Source organism: Coenobita brevimanus, unplaced genomic scaffold (genome assembly GCF_032717465.1).
Source record: "Coenobita brevimanus isolate Jiangsu-jjx unplaced genomic scaffold, ASM3271746v2 jjx.HiC_scaffold_1986, whole genome shotgun sequence".
Taxonomy (NCBI): Eukaryota; Metazoa; Arthropoda; class Malacostraca; order Decapoda; family Coenobitidae; genus Coenobita; species Coenobita brevimanus.
The window spans coordinates 96,326-101,488 of NW_027642871.1; positions in this window are offsets into that span (position 1 = coordinate 96,326).

Sequence of the window (5,163 nt, forward strand, 5' to 3'; positions counted from 1 at the left end):
ATCAGAAAGCAAGAGGAGAGTGAAAATTAATGTAATGTGCAGAACAAATCGCTAAGAAAGAGGTGCTGCGAAGGCGGTGGGGGAGGTGTGTGTTTATGTGCGTTCGTTCATGTAACCCCTCTCCATGGTTCAAAAATTCCAAGGTAAACACAGACGCAATAATAATAATAATAATAATAATAATAATAATAAAAGTAAAGGCCTACAGTGCTCCTTTCGCTTTAAACTGGCCTAAAATTGCCATCTCTTTATCCTGAATGCTGCGTTGTAGCAAAAGACAAAATGCTGGACTATGGTGTTAGTAATGAAGAGGTATAGATGTCGAGTAGTAGCATTATCCTTTTCTGCCGCTGAGGTACGTGATTAAAGTTGTAAAAGGAAAGGTTTGGGTCGAGGACTTATAATTCAAAAGTCAATGCAGCCACCAAATAACCTAGACTCACTAAAAATGCAATAAAACATCAACAGTGAACTATCAGATAACTCATCAAGACACAGGGGTAAGTATATAATTTGTGTATGCTTAAAAAATCTCGCTACCTAACTACACATACTCTTTGTAACACTGCATCGCGGTATGTTACAGTACTTTATATTCGTCTAAGGGAAGCAAAAGAAAATTGTACCGTAATTTCCTCTCTAAGTCTCTAAAAAGGTAACATTTAGTACTGCTGAGGTTTAAACTAATTTTAGGGAGAGAATTTGAAACTAGAAAGGAGTGCCAGATGTGGGAATTTTGTTCGTAGTTACTGACTTCGGCTTCATGTTATCGTCAGCAAACCCAAAATATCCCGTAAGAGGGTAGTATCCATGCAAATAATGTAGCATATAAATCTTTTACACAGCTAACTCGACCATAAGTGCAGCGATACTAGCATATAAACCAGCGAATTGATCAAAACTATAAAACCAATTTGAACTGCGCGGGCATCACATCGGAGACGCAGGCAAGGTTCCAAAATTATAAATTTTTTGAGCGTCCGGTGGACGTGTATAAAATTGTTTGTTTATCTTTCACTTTTCACGCTACCAAGCCACAAAAATATAAAAATCGAAATAATCGACCAAATAAAATTATTTCTAATACTTTTAAAATGCTATGAAGACTTTTTAAATCTCGGAAATTGGTTTAAGATCTTTATGAATACTTCCGAGGTTGGCGTTGGAATGGGAGTGTAAGTGTAACCGACGCCATGTTTCAAGAGAACATTTAGGACTGATGAGGTGAGTATCCTGCCTTGATTCCACATTTTCAAGCGGTTACAGTTAATTTACTTGTATTATTATGCCTGTGAAAATTAGATATTGCATTGGAGATAACTTAGAGGTGAGTATTTCTAGTGAGTATTTGTGTTTGGTGATCATAAAGGGCGACAAAGTCCAAGCAGATGGTGAAGAAGGCTGGCTTCGTGAGTATCCTGGTCCACTTCCATAATTTTACCTCTAGCTTCTGATTTACGTGCATAATTCTGCTTGTTAATATTAAATAAGTTAATGGAGCGTACTAGGGAGTAAGTATGTGAAGGAAATATTCGTGTTTTGAGGTGGTTGAAGGAATGGTGGTGTAAATGGAAGAACAGACGCCGAAGAAGACCAGTTTAGGTATCCTGCTCTGATTCATTTTTCGGCAGCTTCCATCTAATTTACTGACATAATTCTACTCACTAATGTTAAATAGGCAATAGAGATTACTTGGGTGTACATGTGTCAGGGAAAGTGGGTGTATTGAGATGTTATTTGGCATTCTTGTAAGATTTGACGTCGAAGATGGCTGGCGTAGTAAGTTAAGTATCCTGCTCTGCCTCCATATTTTCCTTACAGCCAATTCTCCCACTTAATTCTGCTTACTGTTGTTATGCAAGGTCATGGAGGTAAATAAGTGTGAGTTTGGTGGGAGAATATTCTTTGGAGATATTTAAAGGATGTTTTTTTTTGTGTCCTTGCCGAAATTCTCTAAACATTCTGCCCCCGAAATTCTTGTAATGTTCGTATATTATGCATTTCCTTCGATTTATTGGTTATTGTCGTTTTTTTTTTTTTTTTTTTTATGATGTGGGAGTTGAGGTATTTTTTTTTTTGAAGAGGATTCCACGTAAATATCTCCTTCAAGCCGATGACTTGTTGGAGAGGGATGCCTGCAGGTGGTGGCACTGATACAACCACGCCAGTACCATCCATCCATCCATCCATCATCCAATCCTACATTGCCCCTAGAGAAGCGTAGGAGCCCGGGGCTAGGCAGCTGGTCCTGACATTTAAGATGAGAGTGACCAGCCTCACTCATCCCTGAGTGGCATTACATGAGCAATCAACCCCAACCATCTCTTGGATATAAACCTTCACCGGCTCAATCCGACTGGAGCTCAGTAATTACCCACTAAACCACCAGGTGCCAAAATTTGGTTATATGGTTGCCACCCAGCGTAGTAAATAGTTTCCTGGTGTACAGGAAACCATTTGGCTTGTCACTCAGTGTAGAGTCACCCACAGGCAGAAGGAAAAGGAAAGAATGAAGGAAAGACAGAAGAGGGAATGTAAAGTCACCCGTAGGCAGAAGGACAAGGAAAGAATGAAGGAAAGGAAGACAGAAGAGGATGGAAGGAAAGAAGGATGGAAGAGGAAAGGACAGACACCGAGAGCAGCAATACATCGAGTGAGTGGATGGTGAGCGCCCCGACCTACCACTCCAGTACCGCTATTAATATATACGTTCCTCAATCCGTATCCCATGACAGCAGGATGTGGCACTGCAGAGAGGTAACTTCATCCTGCAGTCCACCGGGTTCACGTTTAGGTGAGGAGGGAGTCACAGTAACAGTTTTACTACCGCTGTCTGTTGATTTTAGCTCTGTACTTTTAGATCAACATGGATAGGTCATAAAGGGAACTGTGGGCTTAAGTTGGATAAGATTAATACTGGTTATCACAAAAAATCTTGTACAGTAATTAGGCAAATTGCTCTCAGCACTTCTCGGTTGGGACAGCCATTGCAAAGTCTGGGCAACGTGACTGTTTACTCTAACTGCATTAAAGTTGTGTGGCCTGTGTGAAAATACAATAGTGTGGTGCATTTATAACGCTGGTCTGCTACTCCACCTGGCTGTTTCTTGTGTGTTGTAACGACGGCTCAGTGTTATCAGTGTTAGCTGTGTATCATGTACTGTGTATTCATCTCCTACTGATACACACACACACACACACACACACACACACACACACACACACACCAATGTATCATGTACTGCCTATTCATTTCCTACTGCCACTGCTACACACACACACACACACACACACACACACACACACACAGCTGTGCCCACAACACATCAGATATTGCAGGTGAGTGTCTTGTGAAGCTCTGTTTACATACTGCCTTGTACAACAATTTTGGCCCCTCTTGGACTCTTCATGGGGTACAGGCTCAACATGTGGTGTATTTTCTTTGATGATAACAAGAGTAATATTGGTCACTTTCTCCCCCCACCTCCAACTAATTGTTCCTTTCACTTGCAGGTACGATGTTACTTGTTACTAGTGCGTTACTTGGGTTACTTGCAAGATGGCAACATGAATACAGAGTCAGGCAGCGGTACGTGGCAGCCTAAGTTACAGAGAACCAGTGGCCCCAGTGTAGTGGCTTTCGAATTAAGGTGAGTCTTTTAGCCTTCTTAGTGCACTGACACCTTAATTTAGTCTGGCAGGCTCCAAGTGATTTTAGTCAGTAGGTCAACTCTGGAACTGTCTCCCTCTGTATTTCCTACGTGAAAGGAGCGTTGTGGTGTGGAGGTGACAGAAAGCGCTAGGAGAAAGACATTGAGGTGGTTTGGCTATGTGGAGAGGATAGAGAGCTTGAGACTAACGAGGAGAGTGTATGTGAATGCAGGTGGAGGGGGGGGAGAGGGAGGCCGAGGATGAGATGGAGGGATGGAGTGGAGAGGTATATGAGAGAGGGGGGTGTGAGCTGGGAGCAGGGCTTTGAAATGGCGGGGGACAGGGCGACATGGAGGCGATTTTCTTGCGGTCACCCCTTACGGGATTAAGGCGTCTGGCAATAGATAGATAGATTGATACACCTACATGCAAATTAGTGTCTGAGTGTAGTATGTTCTCAGTTCAGAGCAGCGTCTTTCTTTGCCACTTCACTACGATGATGTCTTAGTTTATTCTTGCCATCTCCGGGTCATTTTATTCAACTTAGACCGATAATTTATGTCCCTAAGTGCTGTGTCTTGGTATAAGCTGAGGTCTTTCTGAACCCTGTTGAGAATGGCAAGCACAGGACAATCTTTTCACCTCTCTCTTCCTGTCTACGTATAACTCTCCCTTCCGTCCTTCAACTTCCTCCTCGCCTCTGCGTCCCATCCACTCACTATATGCTTTCTTCTTTTGCGCCACAGCCTGTTTCACCTCTTCTCCCATCCGTCTCTCAACTTCCTCCATGCCTCTGCTTCCCATCCACTCACTATATGCTTTCTTCTTTTGCGCCATAGCCTGTCTCACCTCTTCATTCCACCATGCTGTTCCTTGCACCCCCTTTCGTCTTCTCATCACCCCACACACCACCTCACATATTATATTTTTCATTTTGTCACTTCCATTAGCTTCAGAGGATGTTCACCCCTGTAGCTGGGCATTTTAAAGTTGGTGGTACATCCGCATGAGGCAACTGGCGGGCAAACTAGGTCTTTCATGAAACACTTTTATTCTTACAACATAGTCAAACAAAATGCCTCTCCATGTTTGTATCAGTTCAAGTCCATCCACCCTTGTTAGACTACACCTGGCCATCACCAAGCTGAAAAGGCTTGGGAATCTTGGCAACTTAGAACAAATGTTGTTAAGTCACATGGATGTCAGGCGAGAAGAATACTCTAATTCCTTGTTATCTGTTCCCTTTTTCCAGTCTTTTTTGTAGCACCAGTCGAGCAGGGCAGTACTCCCGAGGTGGATGGAAAGCTGATGACAGGGAGTGCTGGAGCTCCCGTTTCATCAGCCCTCAGGACTAGTTCCTGACCATCCCCCTTTGCTGAACTTTTTCAGTGTCTCAGTTACACAGAGAGTAGGCCAGCATGCTCTCCAGTACAAATTTCTCTAACTATCTTCACCAAACTACATGCACAGTACACACTACACTTCCTTTTCCAAAAATCAAAAATCATGGCG